This window comes from Passer domesticus, chromosome 3 (assembly GCF_036417665.1).
Source record: "Passer domesticus isolate bPasDom1 chromosome 3, bPasDom1.hap1, whole genome shotgun sequence".
NCBI classification, from domain to species: Eukaryota; Metazoa; Chordata; class Aves; order Passeriformes; family Passeridae; genus Passer; species Passer domesticus.
Genome location: NC_087476.1, coordinates 75,088,470 through 75,102,362, shown reverse-complemented (window position 1 = coordinate 75,102,362; position 13,893 = coordinate 75,088,470). Strand labels below are relative to the sequence as shown.

At 39.6% G+C, this 13,893-nt stretch overlaps 1 long non-coding RNA gene across 1 annotated transcript in view; it reads left to right on the top strand.

Annotated features, from left to right (window-relative positions):
* The window catches only part of LOC135296986 (uncharacterized), a 28,619-nt gene extending 14,822 nt beyond the window's left edge, over positions 1-13,797 (top strand). The window contains exons 2-3 of the long non-coding RNA XR_010358983.1: positions 13,335-13,380; positions 13,769-13,797. This is a non-coding gene — a long non-coding RNA (uncharacterized LOC135296986). The remainder of the gene's footprint in view (positions 1-13,334; positions 13,381-13,768) is intronic.
* The last annotated feature ends 96 nt before the right edge of the window (positions 13,798-13,893 follow it).

Genomic DNA, 13,893 nt, shown 5'->3' with positions numbered 1-13,893 from the left:
TAGCAGGTGAACACATTGTCAACACCATGCTGACGTTGCTGTTGGATGTAATGCATTACAGTTCCTGAGATCACCAAATTTCTAAAGATGCTCAAGGCAAGAATTCTGAAGCTATTGTTTGACAGAGGCTGTCTTGTTCAGACTTGGCTAATGAATTTGCAACCAGATGTTCATTTTACCATCTGATCCAAAATGCATTGAAGTCAATGGAAAAACAATTGGAAGTTCCAGATTGTTGGGAAAAGTTACTGTAGAGACAATTTTTAAAAATGACACAGAATGTAGCTGTTGGTCATTCAGCTTGTCGCTGACTGTAGGCAAAACTGTGGAAGGGCAAAGGAGCAGACACAGAGTCACCAACTGTGCATCACTGCAGTCATCATGTGAATTGGTAGAGACTACAACAACAACAACAACAACTTGAAAATAGCTGTATTTACCTCTTTCTCATGCAGGCCACCTTAGCCAGCATTCCTTCTCATTTGCCATGGATTAAGAGCATGTACACATGGTTACTATAGCTCAGCTGACACTACTATAGTATTCTAGGATGTGGTAACCATGTAAAATAAAGGATAATAATGTGATCAATGCTAGTTACCATCAGTTTCTAGAAACAGCTCAACAGGCCACACAATACTTGAATATTGTGTTTTACTTCAGTTTGTAAAGGTTAATATTTAAAGAGAACCATCTTGAGGTAACAGGTTTCTGTAAGTCTTGTGAAATCAGTTCCATTAACACTGATTTAAAAAGCTGTAAACAATAAGTAGTGTAAGACATATTAAAGAGACAGACTGGGATGCAATGTCTGAAAAAGCAAAGTTAAACAAAGTTTTCTGAGTTTTGGAGAAATTAATTAGCCTTTGCAATCACTTCCCAGGACACAGTTTGCTCCATCTGGAGTCTTCAACTCAAGACTGATTGGATATCTTTCTAGATATTGTAATCTTGCTGCAGAAGTTTGCAGCAGGGATTCTCTCAGCTCGGCTATTCAGGAAGACGCACAGTTATCCTAATGGTCCTTCTAACTCTAAACACATGGCACCTCAGAAGCTGGTGAACAGTGAGGAGAGATGAGTCTACTCTTTTACCTCTTTTTTCCTTTGAGAAAAGTTTAGTGTCTCCTTTAGTGTACATTTGCATCTCTATGATTTGCACACAGATCTTAAAAATAACTCTGACAAATCTGCATTGTCTTTGTATCACAAGGAGGCTGTATGTTGGAGGACAAGAGTTCAAACTCACAGGAAAAGACAGAGAAAACAACAAGTTTCAGAAGGTACTTTGTTTGGTGCGGTCCTCCCTCACACCTACTGAATTAGGAAGAGATAGAATTAAACTGTGCCAATGTCCATACAAAAATCTGGTGAAAACTGCAGTGGAGTGGAGACATCTAGCTGCCTTCTGTCTCCCAACAGCATCTGTGAATCAGGAAATCCTGGATCTGTAGAGAAGTCACAGATAGTAACCTATTTAGGAGAAAGCAAACAAGTGCACCTTTGCCAAGAGGGAGCATAAAACTGGGATGGAGAGAAGATTATGCATACTGTTTATATTTCTGCTTTTTCTCTCTGGACTCTTCTCTAACAAAATCTTATTTCCTTCTATTCCTTAAGTTTGGTTTCTTAGGAAGGCATTTTATTTTTGCAGTTTGGGTTACATGGTCTTAAAAAGCAGCTTTGAATTCTACCTTTACCACAAGAAACAATGCTGAAAACACCTCCCTGATCCAGCACTGAAGAGCCTGTAATGTTCAGGCTGCACCCAATGCCTGACTATGAAGCCTAAAATCAGGGTAGCGTGTAATACTGTGGTCAACTCTCCCTTTCATTGTAAACAGGCCCAGTTCCTGTCTATTTCTAGAGGCACAGCAAATGCACAGACTTCCCAGCAAGGTGGCACTGTGCACAGCACATCACACCTGTATCCCCGCAGGGAGGGACTGAGCAAGCTGCACAGTGTCCTGCTCTGTGGAGATACCATTGGAGCTCTGTCCATGAACATAAGGAAGCAGATTTAGACACACCATGAGCTGAAGGATGGAAAATTAAGATTTGATGCATACCTACTTGAAGGCTTTGAAACATCATGTGTGCCCCCCATTTCATATGGCCTCAAGCTGCTGCAGCCAGATGTCACAGGCTCTGGGACTGCAGCAGTCAGCAGCAGGATATGGCAGTGAAGCTACAGCCTTGCTCCTTCAACTGCTCAGTTCATCTCCTTCCAGCTTCAGCCTGTGCCTGCTCCCGGTGCACAAAAACACAGGCACATGCTGGCTCCAGCAGTAACTAAACTTTCTATGCTCACAAATTCTGACTCTGCAGCTTGAGAATGATCCAAAATTGCAGTTGGAGCCCAGCTGTTCCCTACCATCACCCTATAAACGCAGGCCAGGCAACTCTGCACTTATGCTTCTTCAAGGGAGACCAGAACAGGGAGGTGCTGAACTGGTTTTGCGTGAAAAAGTATGGGGATTATCCTAGCTACAACTATAATCACAGCAAAATAATCCCTGGGCCATGGAGGTGAGGCCAGTGTTCAGATAATGACATCTGGAATGAAATAGGAGATTTCGGACATCAGGACAAAGTAAGGATAATAAGAATACTGGCCCAAGCTCAAACACCAATGCATACCAAACATTAATGCACTGCAAACAACAGCTGCTGCTGAGGATTGGTTTTGATTTTCTTAGGGAAGAGATATCACCAGCAGAAGGAAATCTACAGTGTTATTTTTTGGTGGATGCGAAGGCAGTTTGTCTTCTGAATCCCACATATATGTCAGGAGCAACATCAAGTCCACGGTTCAGACTAAGGCAGGTATCTCTAGCTCAAAACTGGCTCAGTTTGCAGGCGACTGACAATGTAAGCAGCAAGGTCGCGGCTGCAAAAGCAAGTACTTTTCTCCCCTTGAGAAATCCCTGGAGAATGAGTTTGAGGTTGTCCTTATCAAGCAAGGAAGTTTGCACTGCATCATCAACGGCTTTTCTTGTCAAACAATGATATCAACCTCCAGGGATGTTGATTTTGTTGCTGTTCTCACCTTCTCCTTTCCTCCTTTTGTCAGCCCAAGAGTAACAAGACAGTCAAGTGAAATCTGCCAGCTCATTTGGTCTTTCCAAACCAATGCTTTGCCAGGATTTTCTGTGCATTTTGTTGCTAGGATTTTCAAGTATCTCCCCAAGTCTCAGAGTGATCTGAAACCTCTTAGCTTCTAAGATCAAATGTATTTACTGTAATATAAATTAATTGTAACACTTTGAACTGGAGCTAAATTTATCAAAGGAAATCACATAGTGAGCTAATCATGAAGGCCATTATTCTAGAAGGGAAATGTGAACATAAGAACTAAACTTTACCCAGAAAATTTAATCTGAACATTTCCCCCATGATTAGGGCTGCAGAAAATTGAGGGATATATTTTCAAGAAAGCTGTGGAGAGATGTCGAAACCCAGGACATCCCTCTGGATGCTCTGGATGGCTCAAAGCCCTGGCAGGGGCTCGGAGACCCTGGCAGGAAGCCAAAGACACCTGGAAATTTGATCTTAACTCATGGAGCAAATTACCAATGTGATATGAAGAATTACAGGTCACAAAAGTTTTAAGTAGCATAGTAGTAGCAATCACAGGGTGAAGGGAAAAAATTTGGAGCGTGGTACAGGGGGGTTTGGAATTTTGTACATGGGGCTCAGGGGTTCCAAGATGGAGGGATTTTAGCATGCCCTGTCATTCTTCTTTCTTCTCTCTGGCATTCATGTTCAGGATGATGTTGGCACTCACAGATTGGTTTAGAGTAGAAAGTCACTGTCTAACATAAGTAACAGGTATTGGAAAATAACTGTAAATATAGTATACGTAGTTTTTAGTATAAAAGATAGCACTAGCCCGAGAGGCAGAGGGTGTGCCTCAGACCAACCTGCACAGACCTTGGCAGGACAGACAGAAAATGTTTTAGATAAAGAAATAATAAACAACCTTGAGAATGACAACTGAAGACTTCTCAACTCCTTCTTCAGCTGCTGGGTTGGGGAAAAGAGACTTTTAACAGAGACACACCTCGGGATCTTCCCAACCAGACGAGAGGAGATCCTGAGAGAGAGACACATTTTGTGAAGGATTCCCACAATTCTGTTTACAGATGCCAGTGTAAGCAATTGTGTGGCTTCCCACTGAAAGAAAGATAAATGAATAAATTTGAGCTCAAGCCTTACTTGTAAGAAGCCCTCATGTTGCCATGATGAATTTTGGTAGCTCACCAAACCTGAGACCAAACTCAATGGACCAGCATAATCCCTGAGCACTGAATTAACTGAGGATGAGTCATACGCAGAACAATCGTTCCTGTTCATTCATTAATAAGATTGAAGACTAAAACACTATATAGACAGCTTCTGCTATCAGGGGCAAGGTCTGCTAAAAAAAAAAAAAGATATTTCTGACTTAAGAGCACAAGGTTTCCTCCCAATCACTCTAGAAGAGAAAAATGCAGTTTTGTAGTAAATTGAGATCTAGACTGCCAAGTTATCCTAGAGCATCAAAGTTGGCCCACTACCTTGCCACATCCAAATCCATCACAGTCTGTTGTGCCATGAATGAATCTTTACCACCTGACTGAATTCAAAGCACCTTTGTCTTATGCCTGCTGGACTGCACTGTTATTATTACTGTCAAGTTTATTTAACTTAGTCTAGGTTACACATTGCTCTAATCAGGACAATGCCCATGGTAGCAACAGTCACTGCCTTGACTTTCAGTGTTTGTGTCTGCAGGATTATTGCCTACTTTTCCAATTGCCTTGAAAATTCCATTACTGGTGAGTGATTACACCTCAAGACTCAAGACACCTTAAAGACTCTTGAAGAAATGAAATTTAGGGATTTTTTTCATGCTGTGTATGAAAACAGCATTCAGACTCATACATGAAAATTTCTTCAAGTATCTTAAGTATCCAAAGAACAAAATTATTGTTTTGATAACAGTAAACCCCAAAGATGGAGTTACCAACATACCTAAAATTTCCCCAACTGTAATTATTAAGCAAGTGTTCTTCCTGATCTGGGATATTATGGTAGTTATTCAGTCATTTTAACTATGAAATTGCTTTACAAAACCAGTTCAAAGCTAGCTCTGGTTTTGGGAATTCTATAGTCAATGGTATCTTCCAAGGAGATATATACCTTGGGTCCTTGATTTTCATGGAGAAGAGACAATGAGCTAAGATTTTACATCAGCAATGTAACTTCTCTGCATTCTTATCAGTAATGGAGGATGCCAATGCCTTTGACATTTGATCTTTTACTTGAAAAACAAAAATAAAAACCTTTGTCCCTGGTTTTTACCACTGTTTATTTTTAATAAAACAATGATAATAAAGAAATGTCTGCTCCAGAAAGGCTTTTAGAACAATCAAGGCAAAGACTAAGCCTAAATGATCCATCCCAGACTTTACTTTATACTTGACTGCTTCTGAAAAAGGAAATTTTGGGTGGTTCATCAATTCCCTGTAGATACCCAGGCGGGATGTATGTGCTGAATTTAAAAAAAAAAACATTCAACTTACTTGCTGCAGCAAAGTACTTTGGTTAGTTCTTTACCTGAAGCAATAAATTAAAAGTAACCCATGATCTGGGTTGCAGTACAATGCATTTCAAAAGCTTGACATTTACAGTAGAGGAATTCTTAAATATATAAACATTTCCCACTTTTACTAATACTAATCTCTCAATTCACTTTAACTACAAATGATATTAAATAGCTTCTTTAGAATCACTTGTATTTGCACTTCTGGAATAGACATCAAATGTCCTAATATATCTACAGTAAGGTAATACATCCTGAATATAGTTCTAAGAACAATTAAAGTGGGAAAATATTTTGAACAGTTCTAGTAAGATTAATTTATAAAAGCTGTTTCTGTGGGCAATAGTAACTGTTTTACTCAAGTCTTTACACCCCCCTTGAAAGTATCTACACCTAAATGGAATGAAGATTTCTCAGAAGAAAGATAATGATGACAGCCAGCAAAGTTATGTGTTACCTGTTTGTTTAAATGTTTTTCTTCCATAGCAGGGTTAGATGGATACCTCATCATGGTGTTTTGCTGAAGCTCTAATTCCCTTAGATCTAGACAGAGGAAAAACAGTGACTATCACATGCTTTCACAGTTTCACAGAAATCTCCATGCATGTCAGAAGAGCAGCACAGTCACTGATAAACATCTCTGTAGTGACAGCCCACACTTCACATGTCAAGAATATGCTTCACAGAAAGAGAAGAAGAGTTGCTCTTACAGCTAGTTAGGAACTCTAATTTCAGTCTCCTGGAAAATGCTTATGTGTTTTTGTTGTGTTTACAACAAACAACTGCAATTTCAGATTTCCTCATAAACCAGTTGTGAAACCAGTCAGTTAAGAGAGCAGCCTAGCACATTGTGCTATTTAATTCCTATGTCCTTGATCAGTTGCTGTGTTTCATGGGAACATTAGTTCAGGTGACTTTAACCCTCTTTCCTTCTGGAGGCTGTGCCCCAGCTGCACCCTTCCTCACATGTGCCTGCAGCAGGAGAACCAGCAGGCCCTGTGCAGGGAGAAAGAGGAGAACTACCAATTGCGGTAGAAATCAATTAGCAGGTAAAAGATGACAGGCCCAAAAGCCTTCAAACAGTACTCAGCTAGACAGCCTGCACAGCCTGTCCACATGCTTGCCTTGCACATGCTGGTGTCTAACTTTTATTGCCAAATTATCTCAAACAACAGGGTACTAGAACTGGGTTATGATTACAGCAAAATGGAGAGACTGTCAAAAAGTGAAAAATGTTACTTGTTTTAATCTTGTCTCAAAACCTTATGACTTACCACCCTGAAAGGAGACAAGGGTGTGTGCAGCAACAAAATCTTCCATTGTGAGAGGACTGACAGATCTAATCATCATTCTAATCATCATTTCTGCTTCAGAAATTTTTAAAATTCAGTATGTGAAAACATGCTGAACCTTGGGAAATAAGTGGGACTGTTAAAAATAAATAGGTTCCAGCTTTTCAGGAAGATCAGATTCACTACAGTGACGTAAAAACACCCAGCAGCTTGTCCCAGCCATTTCCCATGAGATACTGATGATGTAGGAAGAAAAAGCAGTTCACACAGCTGCCTGGAAATTTAAATGCCAGGATGTTACTTCTGGAACATCTTATTTTTTTTTCCAAACCTCACCTTTGACACAGCAGCAGTACTGGCACAGTCCTCCCATACCCTCAGAATGACCCTTTGACCTACTGAAAACTTACAAAGAAAAAAACAAACAAAAAAAAACCCCCAAAAACCATAACAAAATATGACATTATGTCTCCAAATACATTACAAAATACTAGCAGTCTTACTAATATCCTTTTACTGTTGTGAAAAAATTTAATTTTAAAAATTTAAGACTTTATAGTTTTTGGTTTAGGGACCTTAATTTTCTGTTGACAAGGATAATGCAACCCAAGTATATTTTGGGTATCATGTCCATGTACTTGCCAAAAAAAGGACCAATGCTGTGGTATGACACCTTGGTGCAGAGGTGCAGTGTGTGGTGAGCCTGAGCAAAGGTGCAGAAAATAAAAAAGGAAGTGCTGAAACAGAAGGTTTCCCCCTGAATGGAATACTGGTTTACAGCAGACTATTTCTGTGGTACTACAGCTGCAGGCTTGATGAAGAAGTGACAAAGAAAATACCTTCATTTCAAAGCATATGTCTGTATTTTCAGTTCAAAGTGGTTTGTTTCAGACCCATGTGGAGACTGCCTGGGTGAAGTATTTAGTCATTTTAGTTAGGAGGACAATTCTTTCAGCAAACATTTCATGACACTTCTGTTTTCTCTCATGTTAATTCATCAGAATCTAGCTCCTTTACTGTTTCCTTCTTAGATTTCCACTCACTTTTTCCACAAAAATCCTGTTAAATCCTAACCAATGTTTTCCATAAGACAGCACACATTAATTAGTGTTTGTTTATAAAAGGAGTGCAGGGATTACATGCTGGAAAATATTTTTTACACATAATCACATCAACACGTGTCTTTCCACCCCACTTACAGTAAGACTGCAAGTCATGTTAACTCCTCAATAAGAAAAATAATATTGGTTAGCCTGCTGTACTGCTCCAAGAGAATGAAGAATGGACTGTTCATATATATTAAAAAATAGAAAATAGAAACCCATTAAAATATGGGTCCAGAAACTGAAGAAAAGCAGAATCATCTCAGTATAGGTTCTCCTTAACAGATAAGGAGTCAGGTAAGTCACATCAGGCAATTTGCCCTGGATAGTACACAGCCATTATTACTAGACCAGCAGAAGCCCATTTCACAGATTAGGACCTTCCACAGAAAGTAGTATCTCTTCAGAGACTTTCTGGTGGCAACATCAGATAGGAAATAGCCACAATCAAAAGCTGACAGATACAGTGAAGTTGCAGGTCTTTGAAGAGAAACCCCATAGCCTGTAACTTTTACAGGACAGAAGTTGACACTTTTAAGCAGATAGTTATATATGTAAGGTATAGGAAGGAGCCAAACCAAACAAGATCCCGTGATTTCTACCACAAATAGCTTCCCTTAGCTACTGCATCATCCCCCAAAACCTTCCTTTCTCAGACCTCTTAATCAGAAAAAGGACCCCCTTAAAGACAAATCCAGTTATCCCTGTCACAGGAAGGTTGATCTCTATAATGATTTCAAAGGCCCATGGTCCTAAAGGAATAAGACAGCAGCCTTGCAATGAAACCAAACACAGTAGGAAGGCCAGAGTTTTGCTGTTGGCTTCAGTGCTAGCAAGATTGTTTTTGCTGTTATTTCAGAGTATAAGAATTACTTGGACAGTGAAATAAGTTCAGCCCTGCTTTGCCAGAAGTGGTCCAAAGCAGGTCCAGCAAAGCACTGAGCAATCCCTGTCCATACCTGGTCTCCCTAGAAGTTGTTCTGCAAGCAGCACTTAGCAAAGCCTGGTTTCCTGCTGGCACACTGAAGATCTACTTACCTACCTACCACCTTTCCCAGCAACAACCCAGCTTCCTCCAGCATCCACCCAGCACCTATGGGGTGAGAGGCAGCCCACTGGTCCCACTGGCAGTCACTGGATGGTGACTCTGTTCAGTCACTATCTAGGTGACCACCAAGCCCACTGGGCTACTGCTGCACAGGGTCCTGGGCTGTCCCTCCTCTCCTGGCAAAGCAACACCAGCAGCTGCTCCTTCCTAGCTCAGTTCCTGGTGTTCCCCAAATCAGAGAGTTTAATGATCATTGAAAGCTTCTTTCAGAGTTGGTGGAAATTGAGCAGTGGGGCTAAAAAGTTGTTAGAGGGAAATGAATGGGGATGGATAACCAGGCAGTGAGCTCACATGTCTTGTTTTTGCAGTTCAAGCTAAAATGGAACTTTTTATATATACATGTATCAAGGGCTGGTAACTGGCAGGATTCTCAGTATCACAAGAAGCTTGTCTCTGTTTCAAACACCAGTCGGCCTGTTTGAAGTTATCTGTTGTTTTTTCTCTGGTTACAACTTTAACAGCGTTCTTACTTTTACTGGCCACACTGGGCACTATTCCATTCAACAGACTATATCTCTCAGTTCTCCAAATAACTCTGCAAGCCCAGTAAGATTACTCAGTGTTAAGCCAGCCAGAGAGTTTGCATTTCTTCCTGAAATGGGCCTCTTGCACGTGGAGGGGGCAGCACTTATATGAATCAGAACAATCTTCTCCACAAAGACAGGAAATATGTCCCCCATTTTGCCCTGCTTCAGGTGGAGGCGGTTCAAATCCACCAGGATGGACATTAATTGGAACAGTTCTACTGCAAGGGGCTCCAGGAGTGCTAGATGCCAAAGAAAAATATTTTGCAGGCCTTCAGCACAGCTGAAGCTTTGAAAAGTCTGGCTTTCATTCGCAAGAGGGTGTAAGTGTCACAACATTCACCACATGGGCCCTTTGCTTTTTGATAAATTAGTGATTCAAATCTCTAAGCTAGAGATAGGGGGTTTTGGGATTTATTGCTAAATATAAATGTAAAGAAATTAATTTGAAGATTAATATAATGTTATACATTATATAATGTTTCTTTTATTAATTTTGAGAAGTTTATTTTTCCTACTTGATTTAAATATATTCCTGAAGAAAAACAAAATCCCAATATTAAAATTGAAAATTCAGTCCTTCCCTGAATTATTTACCACTTTTTTGAGAGAATAAGAGCTATCCATCACATTTAGTGTGACAGCTAATTCTGATAGACCCAGTCCTCCACAGACCCAGCCTTCCATGAAAAAATCCCTCTGCCATAACAAAAATATGTAAATGGTGCCAGATATGCTAAGCAAATGAGTATTTGCTCATCCCAAACAGTAATTTCTTTTGAAGTTATCCTTATTAGGAATAACTGGATACAAAACTTCTATATTTCATTATCTCCTTTATCACATAGGCAAGAAAACAGAGTTACATCATCTGTTACAACAATTTAGCCTCCACACACCTCAATTAAAAAAAGAGTCAGAATTGTACTGTCAAATTGCCCATCTTTGGACAAGAAATTGTGATGCAAGTTTCACTCCTTGATCCATCAGTCTTGGCATACAACCTTCACGTATCTTTAATGCCCAGCTTCCATCTTAGTAAAAGTTGATGTCACTCATTTTTATAAAATGCCCTGGTCAACAGTGTTAGATAAAAGACTAGTAAAATTTTTCAACCCATGTCTTGTCATCCAGCTCTAAACTTGCCACTGAGCATAAAATGGTCCTCAGAAATTTGTCATTTTCTGTTTATGTTTCACAGATATACACTGAATCATTTACTTAACAAAACATTTTAAGAAAGTCTGTTAAAAAAATTGCATACACTGTGGTTACATAAGACGTCTGATTTTGGCTTCTCTGTCTTACAGTGAATTTGAAACCTCCAAGTTCTCTGCTGTATTTTACATTAAGGGCATTTAGGAGAGTGCAGGGTCTGCTCTACTGTGTTACAATTCCAGCTTGGTTTTCCTTCTGTATTATATTTTCAATGCATCTGCCTCACAGAACCTCACAGCAGTCTCCCACTACCTAAAAATGTTCTACAGAAAAGCTTGAGGAGAACTTCTTACAAGGGCATGTGGTGACAGGGCAAGGGGGAACAGCTTCAAATTGACACAGGGCAGAGTTAGATTAGATACCAGGAAGAGATTCTTCACAATAAGTTTAATGAGACACTGGAACATACTGCTCAGAGAGGATGGGGATGCTCCATCCCTGGAAGTGTTCACAGCCACATTAGACAGGTTTTGAGTAACCTGGTCTAGTGGAAGGTGTCCCTGCCCATGAAGGAGGGTTGGAATGAATGATCTTTAAGGTCCCTTCCAACCCAAATCATGCTATGATTCTATGAAATCTGACTGGATTATCTTCTGAATTATTATTACACAGACAGTGATGTCCATTTAGAATGGAAAATAAGCAGTTGCATTTACAATTAAAGAACTCCTACACAAGAATTACTGCCTTACACCAGATCCATGTGCTTCTGAAGAAATATAAGGGAAAAAAATCTTCAATAAGTAGTTTTGAAGTGTCTTTTTAACGGATTGTTTTAATATGAGTTAACATTTAGCTCATGTCCCATCCAAATCACTCTTGCAGCTTTCAATAGCTCAGCTTTGTAAACCTCAATAGGTAAAAAAATCTAATTTTGTTTTAATATCAGGTCAGGAACAAAAAATTTGCTTATTGCACAGCAAATAAGCCTGTTAAATCTTAAGATTAAAAAAAAAAGTATTTGGCTCTGTGGTTCTGCTATTCAGTCCTCATGAGTAACAGAGATCATGGTTATCATATGAACACACACGGTAAAGTGAATTGCACCAGGATACCACAAAGCAATTGACTTAATTCTATAGCCAGTGTAAGCCGGCAATAACTGTAAAAAAATTATGCAGGAAAAAGAAGTCCAAACCCTACTACTTTTTTTAAAATTTTATTCTCACATAAGTAATCACATGACTTTCCTGATACTATTGAATGACCCACAGATCAGGCTTGGTATGAAATGGTATCAGACCAAATCTGCCTTGTAAAAGATACATTCTCCTTTTATTGTTCTGGTCCCCTTTTAAATCGCTTGCATTTTCTTGCCTTCAAAGAGATAGTTGCTCTCCTTCTCTTACCTGAAATCCCAGACAGACCTGATACCTAGACACACATATTGCTACAGTACTGTTCTTACAAGTCAGCCCTGAAAAGTAGCAAGGGGGGATAGTACTGACCACCTTGAATTAGGCAGTTTTTGCAGAAGTAAATGGAGAAGCCTGAAGCTATGCGTAGACAGAACATCATCAATCTTCCTTCAAGTATGTCAGAAATTTGAAAAGAATATAAGAATATTTCTTAGGTGTTTGCCTGTTGGTTAGGGTGTTGTTTGTTGGGTTGCTTTTTTCCAATTAATAAGAGACATTAGAGGTAGAGAAATACTGAACACAATCTACATACCCACTGAAGAGATTATCATTATACTGTTATTAACTGAGTTATCATTAATCATTGCCATGTGGGAAAGCAGTGAAGGAAAAGAAAACCCCCTTCTGCATCCTCACCCAGTATTCTGCTTGAAAACAGAACTGCTGACCCGATTGCAACCCTGCCTGGAAACCTCACTTCTGGATCAGGCACCCATCAGCTAGGGGACTTTCAATCAGAAGGCTGAGAACAGTTTGCTCTGTCTAATACATGCTCAGGGGGGAAAAATCAGAGAATAACAGCAGTGGAAATTAGTACATCACCTGTAGAGTTGTTCAGTAAGAGTCTCTCTCATTGAGGTTACACAGCTGGTGACTGAGATAAAGAAGAAAGACTATAGCAAACAGTATATTTTGCATGAAAGAGTCACCAGATTGTAATGTGGGCTATTTCTGCAGTTCTTCTACATGATGACTTCCCAAATCATGCTGCAGTTTATTAACCAGAGAGGAAGGAGAACAGTGAGGGGGGAAAAAAAAGTTGATTTGTGACCCAAATTCCTTACACTTTTTAAATCTCTTTCCTCTTGAACAGAGTCTCTGAAAGCAATATCCTGGCATGAGTTTATTCAAATTTAAAGTAACTCAGGGTAATCTTCTGGGCCTGTTATGTCTGTGAAAACTTATTTCTTTCCTTAAGCCATGCTTCCCTTCTGTGAGTCTGTTAGTCATGAAATAAGCAAGCAGCAGTGTCTGAGGCAGTAAATGCAGCAATCGCCATCCCCCCCCCATTCAATCTTTCTGTACTGCTTCCCAAAACACTACATCAGATTTCACTAATGAAACATTTTTTTTTTTCCTTTCAGATAAAGGGGAATGAACAAGAGCAGTGGCAACCATCCTAATGAACAGGTATTACAAGGCTTTGGCAGTCACATTCAAATGCTGGAATGAGAAGTTAAGCATTTAATATAATTTGAGGAGACCAATTTGAACCACCATTTTCCCTCTTGTTCTTTAAACATATTTTCTTTAGCACATGAATCCAGTGCTGTTATAGATCTGAATTTCTGGTTGTTGACTGAAATTTCTGGAAAGCCCCTGAAAACTTGTGTTTCTCTGCCTGTTTTTTGTTGTTGTTGTTGTTTTTGTTTTGTTGTTGTTTGTTTTGATTTGTTTGGGGGTCTTTTAATATCTTTACCCACAGTGAAATATCCAGTGCCTTTCTTTATGCTCTTTTCTGTCTTAAAGTAGCCACTATCACCAGCAGAAACTTGTTTTTCTTTGCTTTTCTTTCCAGGACAGAAGGCTGGGTTCCATTAAAACTCTTCAGCAATGAAGTGAGTGAGTGTCCCACTGGGCACCAACGGCATTCATATTAAGCCTCTCCATATTCCAAATCTCAATAAAATATTAAGAAACGTA